Source organism: Rhipicephalus sanguineus, chromosome 7, assembly GCF_013339695.2.
Source record: "Rhipicephalus sanguineus isolate Rsan-2018 chromosome 7, BIME_Rsan_1.4, whole genome shotgun sequence".
Classification (NCBI taxonomy): domain Eukaryota; kingdom Metazoa; phylum Arthropoda; class Arachnida; order Ixodida; family Ixodidae; genus Rhipicephalus; species Rhipicephalus sanguineus.
In genome coordinates, this window is record NC_051182.1 from 114505784 (window position 1) to 114532273 (window position 26490).

The 26490-nt window shown below is 46.1% G+C and overlaps 1 long non-coding RNA gene across 3 annotated transcripts in view; it reads left to right on the forward strand.

The window, feature by feature from the left end:
- The window catches only part of LOC119400859 (uncharacterized), a 44701-nt gene that overhangs the window by 13327 nt on the left and 4884 nt on the right, over nt 1–26490 (forward strand). Inside the window, exons 1-3 of one of the 3 annotated variants that reach the window (XR_005185284.2) lie at nt 1979–2116; nt 4544–4622; nt 20121–20297. This is a non-coding gene — a long non-coding RNA (uncharacterized LOC119400859). Of the gene's footprint in view, nt 1–1978; nt 2117–3876; nt 4139–4543; nt 4623–20120; nt 20298–26490 lie in introns of those variants that run through there. The other 2 variants (XR_005185285.2, XR_005185286.2) reach the window with 2 other exon arrangements.

Here is a 26490-nt window from a genome sequence, read left to right on the forward strand (position 1 = left end):
TAGCGCCGCGCGCTGTGGAGCGATGGGTCGTAGGTTCGACTCCCGGCAACGGAAATATTTTCTTCTAGCTTTTTTCTTTGCCATTCGTTAGTGTATATTTTACAACGTGATATCCGTGACGGAAATACGTAAGTGGAGCTGCGGTGGACCCCGGCGTAAAACACTTTTGTGTTAAAAAAAAAAAACGAAAACGCGTTATCGTGGTTGAACACATTCTTTAAGATAGGAAGTTTTGCGTTAATATTTTCATATATTGGAGCAGCCAATTTATTCAGGTAAGAAGGCACCCACGAGGAAAATATTATTGGAAAAAAAGTCACAGTTTCGCCGCAACGGTGAAGCAATGAATGCGACAGCAAAAAACTGGAATGTAACGCGAAGAATGGAAAGCAGCTCGAAATTGCCAGCGCGTCACTCGAGCCCAAAATACACACGAAAAGAAAGCACACAAGACGAGCGCGAACTATCATGCGTCACAGCTCGACACTTGAAGCGGACTGCTCAAACATGAATCAGGAGAACGAAACGAACGAACAGGTACGCACAGGACGAGCGCGAACTAAATGTCGCAGTTGTTACTTATTTATGTTTGAACAGCGCGCTCCTTTCGCAAACGCTGCCGCTGCAGCGAGCGAAGTGACCATCGTACGCTCTGTGACTTCAGCGCGGACATCGCAGAAAGCACAAGACATACAACCCTCCGCGCCCGTTGCGCTCCTCGCGCCACCTCGCTGGTAATGAAGAAACACTTATAAGCGCCTGCCGTCTCTGAGTCCATCCAGCGGTAAAGGGTGTGTATGTAACGCTCGCCGCTAACTACCTGGAGGATCTGCGTTTTGTAGCGCAGTGGTTAGCGCCACGCGCTGCGGAGCGTGAGGTCCCTGGTTCGATTCCGCGCTTCGGAAGCATTTTTCTGAATTATTTTTCTTTGGGGGCTTATATATACATATATACGTACTTATACATATACGGTGCATGACGGCGGCGACAGGGACGGACAAAAACCAGCCGAGACAGTCCATATAATTGGTATCGCAATAAAAGCAGAACAAAATAATGATTATTTTAAAGATCAGGGAGGGGCATAAGCTCTAGCTGGGAGCGATGTACCTGTCTATGCGCCACTATTTCCTGCAAAGTATTTGCATTGTCAGCTATTAGGATGCACAGTCTCAGCGGAAAAAGATAAGCAGAGGCAGCCAAAGACCGGAGAAACGAAATGTCGAATAGCATGAAACTTTTAGCTTTAAAATGGGGTGTTTTTTTCCTGTCACACCAACATTAATACGTATATTGTACGTGCTACTCCGTTCTTATGCTGGAGAAGAAGACTCCCGGCGACGCGATTTTCCCACTGTGGTATTACCCACTTTCGCTAATCTTCTTCTGCCGCCACTAAATCTGTTTGCTGGTTTTGTGCGTTTTATATTTTTCACTGTGCAATGCCAATGTCTTAAAAATAAAAGTGTTGGAGGTTAAAATGGCACTAGGAAGTCAAGATGCAGCATTTCTATATCAATGGTACTATACAATCAAGCTCTCCGCTGTTAGACATCGAGTACTGTATCTTTTAAGTTCAGTACGTTGATGTCATTGAAGCATTCAGGTACCTAGAATGGTAGTGCCTATATACTGCAATAGTTTCCAATCTCGGGCGAGGGAGGGCGAGGGAACTGTAGATAAAAGTGCCGTTTCGTTGCTTGAAATGCCCTTTTCTAAGGTGATGTCGCTGGAATGTAAAGATCAGCTGAGATGAGGTCCGGATACTTGTGCGATGCGTCAATGTCGCATTTCACAACTAGAGCTTTGTTGCGTAGATGCTGGATGTCGCTCGCCTCTCAATTCTACCCGCAAATAAGTTTCAAAGAAATTCGAAGCTTCATTTTTTTCCATTCCACGTCTCGAAAGTATAAAGGAAAATCTTGCTTCCTTAATAATGAGTGCCCTATCTTCAGTAACGAAGCCTTAGAATTGAACACGCACGTTTGCTTGATTAACTTAGGAGTCGTCTGTTTGCCACCGCTTTGTACATAAACAGTTTTAGCCTGTCTGACTGGGCCGCTGTACGATACATATCGATTAATAAGACCGACTATCGTCCTGTGTTGTTCACAAGGTGGGCTGGTATTTCGTTGATCGTCATGTTTGCATGAAAATATTTGAGGTGTTCAAAATTAGGAACTGTTTTTCTGAAAGACCCATGCGGTGCATTCTGGGTGATTTTCGACTGCTGTCTCATTGTGCCGCCGCTCATTTTACTCAAATTTGTGCCGCTTCTCAGTAAGGTGACGGTTGGTGTATGTTCTGATAAGCGGTAATAAAACAAATAATTGCCCGTCCTAAAGCCGCATTTTGGGTTCACTGTCGTAGTGACGGAAAGTGTAATAAGCTGGTAGTGCAGGAGTGTTTGCACGCATCAATTGCAAGAGAAATACCTCCATGTGTCATTGCTTTCCCCCAACATGTATGCCAAGGCATGGATTCTGAAAGAGCCATAAGTTGTGCCTGATGAAACATCGACTGACTGTATATTTATCGCGCTTGCCATTTTTTCTTTCACATTTCCGCCTTACCAACTTGACATTGCAATGAACGTGCCCTGGTGATATTCCCTGTCCGTTCTTAAGAGATTGCAAGACGATGATAAATACTACTTTATTAAATTTACTCGCCGTGCTTGTCTGGGAGACATACAAACTCATCTGAAGCCGTGCGTGTTTTCATGTTGTCACTAAACTCTTAAACACCCCGTTCGCTTTTGTTCATCATAGAGAATTTGTGCAAAGAATAAACCACTTGGCCTTCATAAACAATGCAGTGAGGTGGCAGAATGTTTGCCAGCTTTGCACACACACGAGACCTGTACCTATAAAGACAACGAAACGTAGAACTTCACTCGCATGGTATTTCGGTGTAATGAAGAAGCTGCGATAATTTTATTGGTTCGAAATGACCGCATGATGGCTGTAGAAATAATCCGGAATTTCTTAATTCGTTCAAAAGGAAGTCTGCACTTTATTGGCGGCCAAAGACACAAATTGAACAGATTGTGTATAGCACGCCTCGGAAAACAGGCAAAATTAATACTGCAGAATGTCACTCAATATATGCGAGAGACGCCTCAGCTTGGTGCACAGGGTAGTCATCTCTAAAAGGAATGACATGAGAGACTGCCCGAAATGTGAGCGGAAGTCAAAAGAAATGTCAAAATCATTTAAAGGTTTTTGCGCTTATGCTGTGTGTACTGCTCTAATTCGATACAGAATGATTAAAAGAATCTTTTATGTACATTAGCTTCTACGATCATTGCTATCGCGCCCGCGACAATAGAATTTGTTCAAGAGTAATATATTGCAAACTCAAGTCATTTCAAATAGAGACTTTATCTACACTTCCTCACAGTAGTAAGTATGCATAAAATGTTTTCCGCGGCTTTAACTCTTAACATCGTCAAGACCAAAGGACAGGGTGGTTGAGGGGAAGCCTCATCGATGGAGTGCAAAGCAATGCAAAGATAGGCAAATTCGAGAATAGTTTAACAAGTTGTAAATGAGTTAAGCATTGTCATCCACCATTTCGCCATACCACCTCTGCTCGGTGCGGCTGGACGTTTGCCCTCTCTTGGCGAACTCCGCCCTATCATCTGCACCACCCTATCACCTGCAACCTATCAGCTCCTCCCTGTATTCTTAGTGCTCGACTTCCTCCTACTCTCTGATCAACTACCGGCCCATTTGCTCCTCTCCTCTCCCCTCGCCTCCCCCTTCTCCACTCCCTTGCCTGTACAAGTGTCTGCTTAGCTAAGCTTTACCTTCTTGCAAATCCTAACTTGTTCGCAGTCCTCCTGTTCATCGCTCCGCTTTGACTTCCCTTGATAGATAATGCTTCAGTCTCGCCTATACTTGGCTTATGCAATGCTTTCCCTCTTGCTAGGCACTTGTCGTCTCCCGGCTGGGCTCTGCTGCGAACGCCGTTTTGCCAATTCCGGAGGTGTGTGCGGAAGTTTTGCGGCTAAGGAATTAGGTTAGATAAGTTACAGGTAGAATTCCTGTACATGGCTTCTTTGGGAGCCATATCTAGAATCCATGCGCAGTAACTCTAATTACATCCAGCTTCTTCATTTTTTATTGCATCTGAGGTGAGTAGTGGACTTTGCACAGTATTTGTGGCACATACCTGCGCAGATTGCTGTGCCCAAATGAGCTCGGCTTTACCAGTGCAAAAGTTGTCCTTTGCTTCAGAACTACGCAACTCGAAATACAAAAATATGGAACTTGCTAGATTCGCTAAAACAGAAGTTGACACACTGCTATTCTAAAGATGTACGCTCGTGTTCTGGCAATAAAAAGTTTAGGCAAAAAAACTGCTGAAATGCCAACTGTGTGGGTGGCGTAAGATTGCACTCTTTTCGCATTAGGACTTCCGCATTAAGACTTGCACTTGCATTCTAATTTTTGAATATGTACGAAAATAGAAAGGTTCCCTAATATTTCTCCAACAAGCATATATCTGCATTTTCAAGGACATGGCTCTTTCTCTGCAGGTAACCAAACGGATATTTATTATGACGCCACTGCCCCTGAGTGTGATTTTCACGTGCCTGGTTTCACGAATCGCGGCATGTAAGTAATTTTTTTATTGCATGGATTCCACTAATACTACCTTTAAAGCATAAGCTAACTAGCTCTACCTTTAAAGCATAAGCTAACTAACTCAACGTCAGGTTCGTTTCTCGAAATGCACAATACTATTCCGAACGCAGCGAAAAAGGAGCGCTTTAGTAACCCAAATGAACACTTTTACTCTCAGCCGTCTCTTTGTCCCCTTATGTAATTGCGAACATCCTGTGAAGTAAGTGAAGAGATCGCAAACATCTTTCCTGTGTATTGCAGTATGTGCGCTGAAATAATGATTCACATATTAATGAGGTAGACTCTGTAATTGATCAAGCACTCAATTTATTTGGCACCTGGTGCTTTAAAACATGTGATTTTCGAATAATCCTGCTGGTCATAAAACAGACACCAAAGATATCACGCCTCAAAGATTAATAGCGTGGCAGAATTGGGGGATACGCACACACACACACACACACACACACACACACACCCCTATATATATATATATATATATATATATATATATATATACATATAATACATATATATATATGTATATATATATATATATATATATATATATATATATATATATATATATATGGAATAATTAAACACCATAAATAACGTACATTTTGACATACTTACAAAAATGCTCTTTGTGTATATGTATTGTGTGCCGTCCTGGTAGGCTCGTAGCTCATCTCAGGCAGAAAAAGGCGTCTTTGAATTCATGAAAACACGGCAATTTCCGTCCTACGTGGGATTGGCACGCTAGTGACGTCTGCTGGTAAAGGAGTGGTGATAACAAAATTCGGATACAATTTGACTGTTTCATCACACTAATGGGTGCATATAGGTGCCATCTGTACAATATCAGCCACAAATACAGGCTAAAACGAATTTAATTAGGTTTTGAAGTTCGTGAAAGTGCCGAATTGGAAATAGAGGCAAAAAGCAATGATGCCATCGTGCGGAGCCTTTTTTCTAAACAACATACGTCGCGAGTCCTGGCCGGGTTACCGGAGGCGTGTACGAGACGGACTCCGCTGGTGGCGACACCTGAATATGCACAGCCTAACCAGAGACTTACAAAATTACATTGGAGCGACTTACCCGCTTACTGGCTCGGTGCAGTCAGATAACTAGCAACTGACAGTATTCGCGTTGCTTTTTTTGCGACAACAACAGCAACGCAACGGACAAAACAGAAAAAAAAAATATTGTAGTTGGACAAAACACCATTAGATGTCGCTACCAGCTCCGCGGCTGCTGCCACTGCTGCAGCCGTCGACAGCCCCGGTAACCAGAAGTATCCGAAAACCAAAAGTATCCGCAAGCAGACAAATTTAAGCTCTATACTGCTGGGATATTAGTGCGTAGTGGACAGATAACTGCTACGGCGTTCGGATGTGCGTACGTGGTTTGTCTTTCTTGAGGACTCGGCGTTGCTCAGTCTAAATACGAGTCAGTGAAGGGTACATCACGTCACTTGCATGTTGCACATAAACACGGTTACAGAGCGCCAATGTTGTGATTTTACTGCTTCCTTCGTCACTTCTCAACCTGCTACTTTACAAATGATCGAAGCGAAAATGTTTCAGCACGTCTAATCCTGCGGCTACTCCAAGCCTTACGGAAAACGTCGCCTTAGATGAACGACGAAGACAACATCTAAATTGCAGCCACCGGCGAGATTCGCGAAGTGAATCGAGCTTTTCTGACTGATTTTTACACTCCTACCAGCTCCTTCGTCCATCGCCGCACTAGATAAGCAACCTTGTTTAACGATTGAGGAAACAAGCACTCGCAGTTCTCAACACAGCAGACGGAACAGCAGCGCTGACAACATGGCAGAAGCTGGCCAGTGACATCACTGGATCTCGCGGTCACCTGATAGTATTTGTTAACAAGTAGGCCGACTACGTCACTGGGCCACCGAGTGCTCTTCGAAATCGAAACTGCCTCCAGTCGTAACACACGAGCATATAATTAAACATTCGTCTCGCGCTGGGGCAAATGAGTTTCGTTGCCGCTATTAACGAGTCTGTAGCCACTGATTAAGAACAAAAAACAGAGGTTCACAAATTTTCTCTCACCATTCCTTTAATAAAATAAACGCTGAGCAAGGTGGTAGTCAGTAAATACTTCATTTCCGTCGAAGCAGGTGTAACTAACAGAACCTCCATTTTTTGTATTTATGAGTTAACAAGTGTAGCATTTATTTTCAGTGAAGATAAGTAAGAAAGCGCAAATAATGAATGAGCGAGCACTCTCATAGGAGCGGAGTTACGCTTTATCAAGCCAAACTGAAAACGACAGCACACAGTTTCGTTATTTATTATAATCAAAACAAGAAATAATTATTTTACATAACAACAGTCCTGTTGACAAAGAAATATACCAGAACACACAAAGAATAACCAGTGACTCTCCAATATCATAGCTACATATGTAAGCATTCAGGGCTACAGGCATTGCAGTTGCGTAAAAAAAGAAATCATTGCGCTTAACTTTCAGAGATACCAATACAGGCGACAATTTACAGTTTTTCTTTCTTTTCACTTTTTTTAACGCATTCGTGCTGTGCCAGCTGACGCTACATAGACGCTATCCCGCTATACTAAAACCCGCTGTCCGCAGCGAACGTTTTCGGTGCGGTAAAAATATTCCTTTAATCTTCGCTATTAGGCTAACGCCAAACAAAAATTGTCTAATGACACCCATCGTCATAAGCTCAATCGCCGACACGTCACGGACCGAACTGGAGATAAAGTATCGGTGTAGACACCATCTGCCCGCGTGATCGTACAGAGAAACTTTTGCGCTGCCACTTTGGCCCTTCTACGAGTAGGACTTTCCAATGACTGAGCGACGTTATACAAGAGGTTTAGCGACGTTACACACGGACGTCGTTCACCTCTCAAGGTTAAAGCCGTACTAACCCAGCTGGCAGGAAATATCTATTCTAGATTATCTATTCTTTTTTTTTAGTCTCGATGTGGGAATCGCCACTGTGGGTAACAGTTCAGCATCTAGACAATATTTTTAGGAAAGGGAATAATGCCACGACAGCGACACAACTGAAAGCAGTTTGGCTGCATCGCCGAATAAGACAATGACGAGGTGTCTTAGAAAATATGCCAGTCGTGCGAAACAAACGATCTTGTTCGGTTTTGACCGCGATAATATATGCATAATTCTGCCTAAGGTGCAGGGCAAGCCTCAATAATGTGGTTCAACTGAATGCAATAAATCCTGCAACTGTGTTTACAACAGCTGTGCCATATTGATCAACTCCATCTATGTCTTACGCATCAGCTTTTCTCTTAGGTCTTGTATATACGTGCTCACTTTCGTTTCCTGACTGTGCAGTGCATTGATATCCGCATTCATTGGCTTTGGCCCTTAATATCAGGAACAACATACGAGCGACAGCTTTTGGTATTGCCACAGCTCTAGGAGTCGTAACAATAACAAAGGATAACTTCACGGCCTCCTCCGCCCTAAACCAAATTCTTGTGACGTAATAATTCTCAGGAAATTGGAAAAACACCCATGCGTTCCTGCTGTGCAGTTAGGCTTAGCCAGAAAATGCTTAATTTCTTTCACACACCTAATAGGCAATATACTGCTACAATTTTGAAACCAAATTGACACCTGCATGCTGAAACTAACACTCTCCAAATATATAAAAAGAGAAACGTGCCATAAACCGATAACTTCAACATTCTTGCACACAATAAAACAAATATTTATTTCCACAGAACAAGCCGAACATAAACGTATAAGCAATGTCATGCATAAAACACATGCGAAATATATTTTTCTTGGTTTGAGGAAATCACTTTTAGACTCCTAGAGACGAGTACATATCTCTGCCCGCGAACGTATCGTAGGATAGAGCCGCACTTTCAAGACGAATGTCTTCGTTGTGGCCTCGAGAGTTGCTTGCTAGCTCACATACACGTCAGACTCTGGAGTTTCCAAGATGTGTGGCGCCACCTGTCGGAGAAGTATTGAGTAGTGCACAGACCGACTCTCTCGTACAGTTTGTTATGGAACCAGGTGCAACTATAGCGAGTGCGAAACAACGATTGAGCTTAATATCGCGTGTGTTTGCGCATTTAGCACTCAGAACGAGAGCTGTGAATTGTTCTCCGCTAGTCGGACGCGCCACCGAACCGTCGTGAAGTGCTTTCTGGATCACTCGCCTGAACGACGGCGAAAACAGCAGCAGACGAGAGCCCTCCGCACGCTACGAAGAAACTCCGCAAAAGACGCACTGTTGCGTGTGAATTGCCACGGACGTAATAGACTGAATAACAACGTTCAGTTTTAACAATTTCCATAGGTGTCGTACGAAGAAGGAAGGCGAGAGCGCTGGATACGGGCCGTGGCGAGCGAGTTGGTTAAGCGAAGTACCCGCGTTCTCCACAGCCGGTGGCATGAATGTGTGGCTCTGCTGTTGTTTTGCGTAGCCCTGATGCAAAACCGTGGTAACCTTGACTATGAAGCTCAGCGGAGGCTCTGACAGCGGTGCTTGTCGTGTAACACGAAGTGAGCAGCTAGCGGCAGACTGGAGACGCGTGATACGCACACCGCGACGAGTTGGTCGTCACAACACAGCATCGCGGACGTATGTACGCTTTGAAGGCTCAGAGTTCTGGTTCTAACTAGCTAACACCACGTGCGTCATACAAGTAAATCGCAGAATTTTGGTCGTGACCCCCTTGAGGTTTGTTTCGGCCGTGTCCTCCGCGCGCGGTTGCCGTAGCTATCTCGGAGGCCACGGCTTTGCCTTTGGTTGTACCCCGCGAAAGTGGACACGCACGTATCCCCATTTGCAGTACATACAAACGGAAGACGACCATCAAGAGACCATTTGAGGATGTGTAATAAAACACTCCAATGCACAGGAAGCGAGAGATGAATTAAGGGAGAATGCAACTGAAAAGGCGAAAATCGCCGGAGCCATTCGCCCTTGATGAACCGATTTTTGTACCACTGATCGTAAGATGCATAGCTAAGTAAATTGATCGTGTATGCAGGTACTTTATCGCTGTGGCATACGTATATACCCGATTTTAACGCTTTTAGGCTTTAGAGAACGGATGTCGGAGGGCTTGCCTCGAACTCGGTGTCGTGTGATGCTCGCTTGTACTTGCGAGTTGCAGCGCGCGGGAATAACTAAAACTTATTTTACATTGTACTCGCAGTTCGCTTTGATCAGCTTCCTTTGTTTCTGAAGCGTGGATTGGCGGAACAAGCTTTCCAGGTCCTTGATTTTCAGGAAAACGCGCCTCGACACCAACGAAAGAGGAGGGTTATATTGCGGCCTATGCACATTCGCTTGCGGGCGGCTCTCCTTGCACTACCCAGTTAGCGCCAGGGCTACGATGAGGGCGCTGGTGGCGGTGTTTTTCGCAGCGCCGCCTCGGCAGAGTCTGACGTCTATGCTCTGGCAGTGACCCGCGAATGCGGAGGCGGATTTATGTGACGAGGACTCATGGCGGCGGAGTTTACACAGCTCGAATCTGGGTCTGCAACTACTGGCTGTCCGGAGGGCCCGGGCCATCGCGAAGGGTCTTCATCTTCCGGTGCCGACCTGGGTGGAGCCGCCGACTGGTTGAGGGGGTCTTAGGGCTTCCTTACACCAGTTCCTCTGGTCCTTCATGAAGTTCTTTGTATGTATGTATGTAAAAGGTTGCTGAAATATGGCAGCCGAAAAAGAAAAATGCACTGATTGCGACGCACAGCGGCGAAGGAAGCTTTTACTGAATAAGAAAAAGTGGAACGCATTCGACCTGTTTTTCGTGAAAAGGCTAGGTAAAATTACAACCTAAGGAAACTCAAAAATCATATTCACTCCGAAACACGGAATATGCCGTGTTTAGATAATGTGCCTACGGTTGGATGCAACTTAAGAAGTCCAGAGAGGTCCCGCCCCAAAGACCAAAACGCCGCATTTGCTATCGCCTGTGTCACTAGAGATTGTCCCGTGCAAGCACTCGGCAGTGTTCTGCAAAGCTGAGGCCACAAGCTGTCCAGCTCATGACGTTTGTAGAGCCGTACCGGTCTTGGCGAGCTGCCGCGCAAAAAAAAAAAAAAAATCGGCAGATCCCACGTACCGTGGGAGTCGATGTTACGCGAAGCATGCGGCGGGTAGGTGACTGTGGCGTAACTTTTTTTACTAAGCGACACGTTACAAAATGACGCTTAATATTTGCATAAATTTTATACGCACACATATATATGTCGAAGAGCCGCAGATGTGTTATATAACCAGTTGTTTACGGTTGGGTAACGCTGCCAATGGCAACGTGGGTATTACCAACACCACAAGCGGTAAGCTGATATGTAGTGCTTATACGGGTCCCGAGAACGCACGCACGTTTCATGAACCCGTGTGCATGTGTGCAAGAAGTTCTTGAGAGTTCTTGAACAAGGGAATCATCAGCAATATCAGTGAGCACCAGCAGCTGGTCATGACTTGTTATAGGATCCGGTCGTGATCGTGGTGACGAGGGGTCCATGTGTTCTGAAGTATGTGGTATAGTAGAGCTGTTGGAATTTGTGGATGCCATGGCCATTTCGTCGACAAATTGTCGCTCGACAGAGCCGGCGACATGTCGGAACCTGAAGCCACCCTTCGCGTTGGTGAGGTATAGGTCGTCGAGGCTGGTAGGCCTGGATAGTGCTACGTAGACCAACACCAGTGGATGCTGTTTGTCGTATTCGTAGACTACCTGGGCGTATGGGGTCTACGTAGCCCAGTCTACAAAGCGGCTATCAACCAATCTGGCATCATCCTCGGTCAGCATGAGGCCATCGCCCAGCCTCGTAAGAAATGAAGAGGACACTGCATCGTTCTGGTGGACGAAGTGCACTTAACGGTGCGGTGATGTGGATATCATATGTAACTTTCGTTATTGTATTCCTCCGGGGTCGAGCAATGCCTCAATATAGCTTGCTGAATCATATGAATACAAACCTAATGTTTATTAGACTGCTATAAAAGCGGAGCCAAAACTGGAACTACAGACGTTAACCTGATATGACGCCTGTATCATAGGAGTACACATCGTAGGAGTACCATGTAATGTTTATTGCTTTCTCGTAAAATTAGATAGCCAGCACCACAACCACAATTGACGTTGCACCGATATTACGCCTGCGTAGGCTGTTTTTCCAAACCAGTTTATATACCTGGCGTGGCTCAGTGGTAGAATACCTGATTCCCACGCAGAATGCTTGGGTTCGATTCCTAATGGGATCCTAATTTTCATTCTTTACATTCGTTGAGGCAACGCTGCCGATGTTGGTTTTCCTTAACGCTCTAGAATTTAAGGTACCAATGTATGTTCTCGCCGTTCCTGGGTATATATAAACTGTCAATCACCTGTGGCGCATACCCGTACACGGCGGCCCGTGGTAAACGGGTATGTGCCACACGTGTCTAGTGGAGCGGGTTTGACGACGTACGCGACAGGATTTTAATGTTATTCATGTCATGACCCGGCAATCATATTCGTCAAATCCTCTTACTCTCCCATGCAAATTTTGGTCTACACCAAGTAAAGGAGGCGATCATGAGAGCACCAGACGTAGGCGGGTAGATAGATAGACAGATAGATAGATAGATAGATACGTAGATAGAAACGCTCAAAGTGCCAGAGGTTCGCTAAGAAATGCTTCGCATTTAAAACGCCAGGCCTGCGCGGAAACCGCAGCACAGTCACAGCGAAAGCTGGAAGAGCGCCGTTTCTAGATCCCATTGTAAGCTCTCTTGGGGCTACAATACAAGTACACTAGAAAGGTACCCACTACACCATAAATCACAATTTTTGTGAAGCTGGGAAGCACCTACTAAGCCATTATTCGTCATTCTGCGGAGAAGCAAGGCACCAGCTACACGTCTGTAAGGCATTATGTGCACTTTGTTGACGCGACGACTGATGACGATAAATAATTATGGCTCAGCCCTTTGTAATGGGTTGGAAGTTTTAAACGGCCCACCAGGTATGTAATTTGCATTGAGTGACGCCCGGTCGCTATTTCACTCTCCCGTCATGCTGTTAACACGTTGACGTGGGAGAGAGACGGTGGGGGGGGGAGGGGAGGCGAAGAACTTTACTGAGACCCCGAGGAAATGGATCATGCGCTTATGGGCTTCCTTGGCAACCATTACAAGTGCACTTGCGAAGAACCCACTACGCTATAAATCATTGTAATTTTGCTGAGACCACGAGGAAATGGATCATGCGCTTATGGGCTTCCTTGGCAAACAATACAAGTGCACTTGCGAGGAACCCACTAGGCTATAAATCATTGTAATTTTTGAGAAGTAGAGCAGCAGGCACTGTGCCATTTTTTGTCATTCTACGGAGAGCCGTGGTACCTGCTAAACGCATGTAAGGCATTATGCACACTTTGTTTATGCTGTGCCCGATGACGACGAAGAATTATGGCAGATCCCTTTGTAATGGGTTTGAAGCATTCAACAACCTACTCGTTGCGCTACTCGCGTTGTGTGACGCCTGGTTACAGAATTCGCGTTGTGTGACGCTTGGTGCTTATTTTACTCTTCTACCACGCTATATTGCATATGCTAATGTGGTTCCTTCCCGACATGAAGCCTGTATAGTACCTTTTTGCAGAGCAGTTTCAAGCACCGACATGGCTCAGAGGTTGAATACTGGGCTCCCACGCAGAGGGCCCAGGTTCGAACCTCGTTCCATTCTGGAATTTTTTTCTTATTTCGTTTTTTTTTCTTATTTCGAGTGATACTGGTTACGGGCACCGGCGGCGGCGGCGGCGGCAGCGGCGGACAACTACGGCGCCAAAAACGGCCGGTGAAATGATCTCATAACAGCTTTCGCTGTACAACGGAGAGAACAGCGTGGCTCGTGATGCGCGAGCGACGAGGTAGTCAACGTTCTGGGACTTCGCGGGCTGGACGCTGCGGCCCAGGTTCTTATTCGGCCTCTCGCCTCCTTATTTGGCCGTCCGGCTTTCTCTCCAATAAATGAACACTTTTGCGCCGGAGGCCGTCACATCTCAAGAGTTCGTGACCATGGACAAAAGGACAAGCGACTGGCGCTGCACCACTGCCACGGAGCTTTACAGCCATGTTCCTTCCAGTCTGCTCAACATTGGCATCCACATTTCGGCCCGCCGCTGCTACCGTTACGCTCTTCCCACGTCGAGTCATGGTTCGCGGAATTCGAGGTGGCCCTGGAGCCAAACAACATCTGGCTCCAGGAGGTCATGTTTGACGTCTTGGAGCACTAACTCCCGCGTGACCTCAAACGCCACCTCACCTACTTTCCATGGCGCCCGCGCCCACACGATGAGCTAAGGGACGCCGTGCTTCAGTTTTGCGGTGCTGATGAAACGCAGGGCTCTTGACGCGTGCCTGCAGACCTCAACTTCGACGCAGTCCACCTCTCAGTGGGCCTCAAGTGTTACGCTTCCCGCGCCCTGCCACACCGACGAGGTGGTTAACCTTTCCTTGGCCGCCGACCCAGCTGACGCATAGCAGTATACGTCATCCGACGTCCAGACCTCGGATGAAGAGTCGATGTCTCTCGAGACCTCGGTGAGCCTGACGACAACCGTGCCTGCTGATCCCGCGTATGATATCGAATCATGTGGCATGTCTCACGTGTTCGCGGAAACCGCAAGGAGCACCCGAAGTATCCCATCTGACATCTCATGCAATAGCGAGGAGTATGCAGGCAATCCGCAAGCGACTGACGACAACGCACTAACTCTGCCTGTGGTCGAGCCGCACGCTTCTCACACGCCGACCACAGATGCAGACGATCAGCATGCCACCCTCCTGACAAGGTCTACTGTGTCGGCTGCCCTAGGCGGTCCCGTATCCACATACACGCCGTCCCATGATCTGACACAGCCATAGCCTCCTGCAAATGACGACTTGCTGCCGAACACCTCTGGGGAAAGATGCTAGCGGAGGAATTTGAAACCGATCAGCGCTCCCTGCATGACCTTCATGGACGATGCGGTTTCCATCAGTGGCGCTCAAGTCCACGGCATTTTCCTTGGGCGCGCGACAGTGATGTGCTAGCGTCGGTACCAACCATGTACACCATGCGGTCGTGCCACCAGCCCATCTCTGTTCTACGCACCTGCCCAGCGCCTCCTCTACTGTCCTTCCGAAGTCGCAGTGTGCGTTGGACAGTCTTTCTTCCAACATGGCGTTCCAGCGACCATTGGCCTGCATGCCCATGCCCGCACCACATGCAGTCAGCGTCAAGCTCTGACCGTGCTCACGCCTACGTCGACCACGCGCCACTTGCGACGCCTGCCGACACGAGCCTTCACCGAGCTCTGCACCATCCCTACTTGGTCGTTTTCTGTGTAGCGACCAAGTAAGTGCACGTTGAAGAACCCCAGGTGGTAGAAAATTCCGCTGTCCTTCACTACGGCGTCCCTCGTAATCATATCGTGGTTTTGGGACCTTAAGCCAGCAGTGACATCAAGTTTACACATGTCACGTTCTTGCATCTAGCTGTAGTTATCGACTCCCTAGGAACAATTCACCAGTTATAATGCCACGGTGCAATTAATAAAATCTGCAATATTGATTAGTATGACCAATAACTAGCGTGGTTCACAACGGTGCAAATCCCGCCACTTTGCAGCGCTGCCACGCGGTTACCCCCCGGGAGTCCCGCCATGAAAGGGCCCTATCTGATCACGTCGCCACACAAAACGGTGACGCAAGCTTTAGCTGACACTTCGTCTGCTAGGCGCACGCGTGCAGTCATGTCTTCGTCACAACGATCGTCGCCGCCGCCGTCATGAATGTCTACAACTGATGAAGAAAATACTGAGGTATTGAAAATCGCTGCGATTCGCGACGTCGCGAATCATTTTCACTTCGTCCTTCACAAATCAGTTATCTTTAAATCGACGCCGGTTCGAGCAGCGACGAGAAGGCAGCTGGAGACGCATGCTTGGGCCACGGAGAAAGAAGCATCGCTCCATGAGCAAAGGAGAGCAATTTGCAGATTTCCACCAGTGCTCCTTTAGGATGGGGCGGAAATGTGTCGTGCCGTACTGCAACAGTGGGTACGCATCCCGCAAGGAGTAGGTACGCAATCTTCAAAGTTCCTAGTGACCCGGTGAGGTTGGAAGCGTGGGCTCGTGCCATACCAAGGAAAGATCAAAAGCTCACGCCTAGTGACTACGTTTGCAATAAGCACTTCTCGTAGAGTAAGTCCCATCATTCGTTGAAAAAGCTCACAGGGTCCCTTTTGCATTAGACTAAAACGACTCGAAGGCGAAAGCCATCTTCTTTTTCCTCAGTCGATGTGTCTATCCTGCCCCACCCCCGTGCGAAAGCTTTCTGCGCGTAACGTGGTTTTGCATTGCCTCCATGATCGGAGGCATTAAAAGCTTTCTGCACCTCACTTGGTGTTTCACTGCCTCCGTCATCGGACCACCGATCACGGGGGCAATGCAAAGCGACGATGTCGTGTGATGACGTCACGTCATATGACGCCATCATGACGCCCTGATCACGTCACAAATTTTGGTGATCTGTGATGTCATGGTAACGTCATGTGGTGACTTCATTATGTTATGGTTTTTTGCACCACTCATGTTGACGCCCCCGACGCGGGACGCCGACGGCCATTTTTTGCGTTTGATGAGGCATCTAACGCTTTCAACTTGAAATTATACCTAATTTATCAATTTCACGTTACCCAAAATTTTAGATTTCGCGTTCTACTAGATATCTCAATCAGGTAATTTTCCTGTGTGTGAAGGTATTTTTCGGTTAATTTATCAAAAAATACGGAGTGGGCGAGAACGCTAGAAGAAACACACCCATTTGGTCGTAAAGCGCGACTGGCGAATCGGCGCCGAATGGCCTTGAGCCGGCGAACTTCGTCGAGAGTGCGACGCGGGCGTTTTTTTCCTCTCCGCTAGCGGACTCTCACGGCAGAGGGCGCGTCAGCGCTGCACCCGATTCCTTGACTTCATTAGGACGCCCGAGCAAGCGCAGTTGCGCCTCAAGAATTCTTGCTCCGTGGCTCGGACCATGTTGGCGCGCAAGAACACAGAAGAGGAAGAGACGTTCTGGATAGGATAGGCACTTCTATTCCGTCCGCAAAAATAAGCAGTCCGGTGGCTAACACCAGCAAACGATTTATTCAACGCAAATGGCAGGTCGTCTTAAAGGTGAAATACGTCCGCACTGCTCAGAATTCGATTCGCGTCTGCCGATTCTGCAATTACGCCTGGCTCGCCTTCTTTCACCACACACCCACATCCACACACTGTTGACGTCCTGCGCGTCTTCGTCCCCAGCCAGACGTCCATGCTGGCGCGTCTTGATCATGTCAAGGACAGCGCATTCTCTGCGTGCAAGGCCAACGGTCAGTGCTTTGCACAGACTCGTGTGGAGCACTGAAGTGCGTGCGCAGTCATTCCTGGAAGCTTTTGCAACGACTGTTGGAGCTCTCAGCGGCAAAGACATTTCTTCTCGCGGTACCTAAAACGCCACTGGTTTACGTCACGCACAATTTTTTCACGACATGATGACACGTAATGCTATTGAGATCGTTGCTCCGAATGATCACACCCTGACGAGCACACGATAAACCATTCGAAGCGGGACGACGACGACTCAGGATTTTACACGAACCAACCCAGACAATCGAAGTGAAGCTGCTGCAGGCGCCGCCACCTGTCGGAATTAAAAGTGACAACATTGAGATCGTCGACGTTATCCCTACTATAGTGCGTCGTCACGCAGTGACTGGGGCGCTGCCTGGGGGCCTGCAGAACACTTTATAATAGTGTCGATGTCGCAGGGTGCTGAATGATCCGTTGACACTTCGCACGCTGTTTGCCCTCAAAATAAAATAACTGCTACGTAACGCACACAATTCATATTTTGCTCAAAAACCTCACGAACACCAAGCTATCAAGTGAAGGCCACATCTCGGGCTTGAAATTTTATGTCCCTGCTCCCTTAAACCCCATATATTATTATTCGCTGATTACCTTGCATTGATGAGTAAGGCGAGAGACGAATTACAGCTCATGATTACTGAACTGGATACGGAAAGTAGAAGAGTAGGTCTGAAAATTAATATGCGTAAAACTAAAGTAATGTGGAACAATCTTGGCAGAGAACAGCGCTTTGCGATAGGTGGCGAGACACTGGAAGTTGTAAGGGAGTGCGTCTTCTTAGGACAGGTAGTAACCGCGGAGCCGAACCATGAGAGTGAAATAATTAGAAGAATAAGGATGGGATGGGGCTCAATCGGCAAGCATTATCAAATCATGAATGGCAATCTACCACTATACCTCAAGAGGAAGGTGTATAACAGCTGCATCTTACCGGTACTTACCTACGGAGCAGAAACCTGGAGATTTACAAAGAGGGTTCAACTTAACTTGAGGACGACGCAGCGAGCGATGGAAAGGAAAATGATAGGTGTAACCTTAAGAGACAGGAAGAGAGCAGAGTGGGTCAGGGAACAAAGGGGGGTTAAGGATATCATAGTTGAAATTAAGAAGAAGAAATGGATATGGGCCGGGCACGTAGCACGTCGGCAGGATAACCGGTGGTCATTAAGGGTAACTGACTGGATTCCAAGAGATGGCAAACGCGTGAGGGGGAGACAGAAAATTAGGTGGGTAGATGAGATTAAGGAGTTTGTAGGTATAACGCGGCAGCAGAAAGCACAGGACTGGGTTGATTGGCGGAACATGGGAGAGGCCTTTGCCCTGCAGTGGGCGTAGACAGGCTGATTATTATTATTATTATTATTATTATTATTATTATATTATTATTATTATTATTATTATTATTATTCCGTACTTATACGCTAAACACATTCATCTGTCGAGCGCGCGCGCGTGCGCTTTCTCCCAAGTGTGCGATCGAGTATTGTGAGTGCAGTTCATATAACTGCATCGAAAGAACTTATTATTCGCAACACAAGATGACATTAGCATTAGCCTGATAATCAACATCAACGGACACTAGCAGCCATTCTTTCCATATCGGCTCGTACGGCTGAAAGACTCATGTCACCGGCAGCAGTTAGACGCTGTAGCACTCAATCTGGGCGCTTTTAGCATCTGATTTCTGTAGTCGAAGATGCATATATGACCTCACTTGAGTCAGTTATGATGGAAAGTACTGTTGAGCGGTAATCAGATTCTCCGTAAATGAATACCCACGATCTGCACAGCAATCGGGGCACACGGAGTACAGCTCTAGGTCTACTGGTTTGTTCAGATACAGTGAACAACTGCGGTTGTACAGTACGTGGAACGTAAATAACAAAGCCAGAAATTATGTCCAAACGGGTCGCGAAAGCATAAGTGTTCATTGTACAGTTCAGATGCACGCTGTTTTCAACACAGGTATGACTAACCGCTTAGCGAGTCAGTGGGATTGCCGCAACACATCTGCGATTACGCTAATATGTTTTGCGGTAAAACGTGCCAGATAGACGTCATGATCCTAGCTGGCACACACCGAACAATTAACTATCTTATGTTAGGTTGTCGCGACCACGAACAAACATAAATCTGCGTTTATCAACAAGAAAATGAATATAAAGGCTACCTGAATAAGTCATAGTAGAAAGAAAAGAAGGTCGACTCGCGTCTTCGAAGTGTTGTGTAGCGGTAACGTGTCAGACTCAGGATGTACAGTGCGTCGAGGTGGCGGGTTCGACTCCCGCTTGGTCTTTTTTTTTGTTTTTGTTAGATTTTATGCCGGAGTCCTCGTGTTTCAGCCCTAATTACGAGCTGGGTATGACCACAATTTTTAAAACAAGCTATATGAAAGCCCCATTTTGGCCCGTATTCGGTGTCCCGGTGTACCACGTGCCAGCGTCCAGCGTTCCTGGTGCAGCGTGCGACTGTCCCAGTAACTAGCGCCACACTGGTCCAAAAAACATGTACGGCACTGGGACAGCGCCACAGGCATTTCGAATAGGGGACATGGACAACGGTACAAGGAAGCTTAAGGAATGACCTACTACCAACAAGCTCAGGTATCCGCTCTTTAAAGGGCGTCGCTCCGCCCGTATAGCATTCATTTTTTTGCCCTTGCGGCGAGAATTTGATAATTCGCAATTTGAATTGTGACATTTCACTGCAGAGCTGTTATGCTCGAGGTTTGCCGTGTGTCGCAAATAGCAAACTATCATAATCAAAAACCTGCACACGGACAGTCACCACCCGAGCACTCTGTAGAGATGATTACCAAGAGAATTTGAAACGGGCGGACCATGATAGCCGTGCATAGTAATGGCAAGGGTTCGAAAAGAGAGAGGTGAGAAGGTAAAAGCCTAGTCAAGCAAGAACCAGCTAGGTGCCTACTATCTCTGCTGTGACCCAGCCTTGCGCGACTTTGTGCAAGCTGCTACAAATTTTCTGGACAACGGAAACAGTTTTCCTTGCTTTCAATAATTATCTATGGCTCTTTTTATCCGCCAGGTGATCAGGAAGTACCACGTATTTGTGAGGAGGGCCAACTAGTTCCGCAAGCATATTGCGATGGTGCTGAAAGGGATACCATATGGACGTGTAAACGCGGAAGTAGTGGACGGTGTGCGTGTCCTGATGGCCTAATGAGATCAATAAGCAGAAAGTGCGTAAAAGAGGCTCAATGTGGTAAGCATACGCATTTATGCATCGTCATTTTGGCAGCGCGATGAATTGAGAAACGACCGCACAAAATATAGGCGTGCTATATATATGTGCACTTGAACTGCTTGTTTTCCTTCTGCGTTTTGCACAAATTACAGGCAATATGCGCAGTATGTCACGCTGCTGGATGCTACCTCGAATATTTCTTACTAGAGTAGAAAGACACACCCCTACTGCTCGCAACCTAAATGTATTACATTTTCTTAAGTATAAAACCTTTCTACGTCTTTATAATTGTGTCTAAAGTACTTAAACTGGGTACGTTCAAGTTACAGTTGGGTGATTCCACGTAAGGTCGAACAAACGATGGCTGGTCGACCTCTTAAATTTATTTCAAAATTTTATATATTATGGCCTGATGAGTGGAAAGAAGAGATCCGCAATTTGTTTTGCCGCCAAAATTTTTTTCGAAGCACATGAAATCAATAATGACGAAGAGGTGGAGTGGAGCGCTCATCCGCTCTGCTGTTTTGGCCAATTTTCGTTATGAATTGCACAAAATGTACTAAAGTTAAGTAGCTGAAATTTCGTTAACTAAATATATGCATGTTTTTGCTTCTGCTCAAGTATTTTAGGTTTTTATGTGTAGTGTACATGTTTTTATAAAAAATCTCAAAATTGGCCCAGGAAACGTTATTTTCTTTATTTTGAAGGTCTTTATCTCAAAAAAGCCTTATAGCAGAACGACAAAAATTCCGCATTACGTTCTCCGCATGCTTATCTACCAAACTGCCGAATATTATATTTATATAACTTTTCAGTAAAGAGATATGGTCGGGCCAAATTCAAGAAAACACCGAACAATGGAAACGTCAGACGACAATTAAAAAAACTCCATTTTTATAGTTCCTAAACTTTGTGCGCTTATTCTCCTCCACATCAGCTTTCATAATAATTGAAAACATGTTGCATAATGTAGTTGCACTAATAGTTACGGCCCCTCCAATGAGGCCCATAGACAAGGATTGGCAATTCCGACTTCTTGCCCAGCAAGTGTATAAAATGCAAGCAGGATCGAATTTCTTTTTATTAAAAGGCCAGGAGGTACCGAAAAAGGTGTCGCCGGTACTGAAGACGTTAATTTTGAAATTATTTGGTCACTGCAGCGGCCACGAGCGCGGGGCTACCGAGCAGGCGCGCGCACACGCACCCGAGATGCTCGTTGTAAGAGACGGCGCAGTGAGAGCTCGTTTTCGCGTCCTAAGACCGATTGATTTCGAAACAGCAACACCTCTCGGGTGACTTGAACGCACGTGCACCGGTAGTCGCAGTGATCTGGTTAATGACGTCGATTTCTTTTTCAGGGGGCATAAGAATGTCACCGTTAAACTTTGCGTTCAGTGTAGATCTTTCATTGCAGTGGTAGCAAAAGCACGCGTAGCACAAGAGGTCCGTCTCACTGACAGTCACTGATCTTTCGGGCATTAAACGTTCCTTCAAAGCATTTATGTCTAGGTCGGTAACTCTGCGAAATTTTGGCTTCTTTGCAATAATTAAAGGAGTACTGACATGATTTTGAGACATCGCAAAAGGCACATTGTTGCTTCGTTGGTATGCAGTGTCAACGCTGTCCACACACTGGAGAGAGAACACGTATGAAATATTTTAATTTGACTTTGGCGTTTTCGTCGCTGAGCACCTGCAAGCCAGCCCCACTGCAGGACATTATCCCGACGAGTCAAGACAGTTCCCCCGAGTTCGCGAGTTCTGCGTCCTGCATGCAGCCTAAATCGTAGAAATCACTGTCATGGTCACTGGACGACAATTCACTCATCGTTGTTTATATGCAGCACGAGCAGATGACGGATTTGCGGCTAGTACGTCGCGAGTTTCTGTATCTCCAGGACGTCACACTACTATGAAACGACACTGAGAAGCCACCCCCTCGATATCGAAACCGAAAGTGTCTTTTTAGGGTGGCGCTAATTAAAATATATACGATGCATTCCCAGGCACAACAATAGTCGTTTTAGGTTTCTCGACACCAGTATTTTTATTTAGAGCAACAATCCGAAATTTTTTTATAGTTCGTGTCAGTACTCCTTTAAGCTTCTTGTGCAGAGCTATACTTTCTCGCCATGAGACGCGCAGGAAGAGTAGAGCAAGAGCAAAGCACAAGACCTATCCGCGTCGAATGAAGTGTGAACAGCGCACCGAACGCGCGGCCAGTTCAGGCCGTCTGCTGCCGACACCTAAGATAGGCAAGCGCATCCGGTTACCGATAGTTTTGCTTTTCTTTCCTTTGACATTCCATATTTTGCTTTGCCACTGGAGCGCCACGTTCATGCTTTCCACTGATCGCAACTGGCGCAGCGCAGTTTCTCTGGCAGCAGCGTGCGTGAAGCGAGCGCTCATAGCTCCCTTATATATAGAATTTTCATCTTGCTTCCATCTCCGCCGTGTTATCAGCGCCTAGCTGCGATGCGAACAGAGGGCGGATAGAATAGCGAAGCTGCAGTGCACGTGCGTTCAAGTCACCCGAGAGCTGTTGCTGTTTCGAACTCAATCGGTCTGAGGACGCGAAAACGAGCTCTCACTGCGCCGTCTCTTACAACAAGCATCTCGGGTGCGCGCGCGCGCCTGCTCGGTAGCCCCGCGCTCATGGCCGCTGCAGTGACCAAATAATTTCAGAATTGACGTCTTCAGTGCCGGCGACACCTTTTTCAGTATCTGCTCCCCTTTTAATAAAAAGAAATTTGATCCTGCCTGCATTTTATACACTTGCTGGGAAGAAGTCGGAATTGCCAATCCTTGCCTAAGGGTCTCATTGGAGGGGCCGTAACTATTAGTGCAACGAAATTATGCAACATGTTTTCAATGATTGTGAAAGCTGATGTGGAGCAGAATTAGTGGACAAAGTTTAATAATATAAAAAATGCTTTTTTTTTAATTGTCGTCAGAAGTTTCCATTCTTCGGTGTTTTCTTGAACTTAGCCCGATCATATCTCTTTACTGAAAAGCTATATAAATATAAGATTTGGCAGTTTGGTAGATAAGCATGCGAAAAACGTAATGCGGAAGTTTCGTCGCTCTGCTACAAGATTTTTGGAGATCGGTGACTTCAAAATAATGAGACCTTCAATAATGGAGACCTTCAAAATTATGAAAATACCGTTTCCTGGGCCAACTTTCAGGTTTCTTAGAAAAACATGTCCACTACACATAAAAACTTAAAATACTTGAGCAGAAGCAAAAACATGCATATATTCACTTAAAGCAATTTCAGCTACCTAACTTTAATATAATTTGTGCAATTCATAACGAAAGTTGGCCAAAACAGCAGAGCGGATGAGCGCTCCACTCCACCTCTTCGTCATTTTTGATTTCCTGTGCTTCAAAAAACATTTTGGCGGCAAAACTAATTGCGGACCTCTTCTTTCCACACATCACGCAATAATATATAAAATCTTGAAATAAATTTAAGAGGTGGACCAGCCATCGTTTGTTCGATCTTACGTGGAATCACCCACTTGCAGCTAAAGTGCACGTCAAAGCAAGAAAACTAAATTTAGTAGTAAGTTGTTGCACAATTTTGGTGCTGAGTAATCAGGAACTGATGCCTATATGGAGACCGTTTGGAAACACAGCTTATTTGGCCATGCTCTTAAATTAATATTTCGAACACATAAAAGCGCTTTCACGCCAATAATCTAACAATACTTTGAAGTAGCACGTTGTTTTGTGAAATCCTGATCACAATTTGCCCACATTATTAAATTTTTGAAGTCTGTTCAGGCATTATTGTCGCTGAAGCGCGTTCACACTTTGCCTCGAAGTGGCAAAACTGGCCAGAAATCTGCTCTCTTCTCCGTCTAATTAGCCGAAAAACTACGCGGTGAGCTCGAGGCAAAAATATTGGTCTCGGACCGATCTTTCTGCCACGCCATTGCGAAACGCCTTTCAGCATAGCATATACACAGCATTATTCAAATGCAAATGGCGACTAAAGAGTCGGGGTTGATTCTCATCGGCTCAATCGAAACATACCCGTGCTGCATGACAAAACTCACAGCCTTCACAAGGATGCCGTCGTCGAAAGCCTGGTATCGATTCATCTTGCCGAGAAGACTGGAATTAGCAGATGGCACAGCAGCAGACCGTCGGCATGCCCCTATACCTATGTGGCATCGGACATTCCAATGTTACCACTGGTGCTCACGCAAGTTTTAGAGCAAATGTAACTTTTGGCGTCATGCACACAATTCTATGAAAACATTCGAAAACATCCATGAATACAACTTCCGTACATATGTATATCTTAGTCACCATAAAAAACAAGACTATAGTGTCCAATGCAACCGGGAGATGACAAGAGCTTATAAAGAGCTGAATATTTATTATTTTTCTGTTCGAGGTATTTTAGACGGTTTTTATGTTAAATGACCATAATTGGAGCGTTGAGCAAAAGAAATGATTTTATTCTTTACTATTCCGTTAGATTGATTTATGGCAATACCATATGTCACTTTTATATTACGTGCATAACGTTGTAAGCAAGGTAATAAGATGTGTGACTGCTGAAGTTGTATAAAATGAGTTTATCTAGGAACTGCTTACAAAGTATACATCAAATGATCTTTTGATGTACGCATCCTTGTTGGGTGTTAACAGATGTAATGAAGATTTCTTCGCTCGTCGTCTTTTGAACATGCGAGGCAGAAATGTTGAAGTTTTATAGCGTACGTAGAGTGAAACGACCGGCCGCTGTTTCAGCAGGGGAGCTTAATCCCAACTCTTCATTGCTTTTATGCTGTTGGCCCCGTACTATCTAAGCTCTCGCCCGGTCCTGTCTTTGTCCTGACTGACTTTTGTCCTCACTTTGTATTCCTTCCTTGAGCACTCACGTGGTTGTCGCTGGTACTGCATAGCTCAGTGTCCAGAGGGCAGCACGGTCTGAGAGCCGTATGAGTGCTGCCAGAGATCGCTGAAATAGGCTGGAGTGATCTCTGACCGGAAACAAGACGCCCAGGCCTCAAATGAAAAAAATCACAGCATATCCACGGGGTGAATGATGATGAGTGGGGCGAAGCTACGGAGGGAATCATCTGTAAACCGTGAAACTCTTCCGTGAAATGCGCCCAGTACATAATATAAAGAGTGTGAAACATCGTGTATATATTAAACATCAAACATTTATTGTACTGTTGGTTTACGTGGTCCCTTCATTATCACTTGTGATCGGTGAAATGCAAGGAAGAAGTCCGCTCCCGAGCGAAAGAGCGCCAAGAGCGACCGCATTCCCCGCTCGCCCTGTGCGAATTAAAGGCAAGGCTAGAGGGAAGACAGGACGCGCGTTCCACGACGCGAGGTCGGTAGCATGCCCAACGAAAGCCAACGGAACGCGATCGTGCAAGTGCTCCGGCTTCGCATCGCCTCATTGTTCCATTTAGCGTCCCAAAACCAAACATATTGCTCAAGGTGTGCCTTGCCTTTTTCGTAGAAATAATTTCTTTATCATGTACATTAAGACGAAAAGTTGAAAGCTCACTAGAGTGTATCGCCCGCAAAGTATGTCTTTTAGTGTGATTTAACTCTCGTACGGCAGGGTCCTCGCGCCGTTGCCGGTCCACCTCGCCCGTTGACGATCGGGCGAGGTGGCTAAATACAACTACTACACTTTAAGAAAAACATCTGGCGTTCTTTCGTTCTGCTTTTACAAAACATCTGGCGTCTTTCGTTGGTTTATTTCATCAATCAACGGCGTTTTGAACAAAATTTTTATTGTTTAATCACGCACAGGAGAAATCTCACCAGGCACTACCTTGGAGGTAAACAATGGCTGCTAATGGCAATGAGAGACAGAAGAAGTCGGCTTTTAGCTAACACTTACACTTCTACTTCTACTAACGTTTCCTACTGGAACATGCCAATGGCTGCTAATGGGGAATGAGAGACAGAAGAATTCGGCTTTTAGTTAACGCGCACGCTGCGAACTTTTTATTGTTCAACAACGCACAGGAGAAATCTCCCACCGGCACCACCTTGGAGGTCAAAGCGTAAGACTTGTTACTCACTACTACGACCACGACGAGGGACGAACGGGTGCCGCCTTAAGGAGCTTCGCCCCTAAAATGGAATTGTGGGAGCATTCTCGCAAAAGACGGGCTTCAGCCGCTTAAGTGAGATGGTGCGAGCTTGCACCTAACGTTCCCCATGT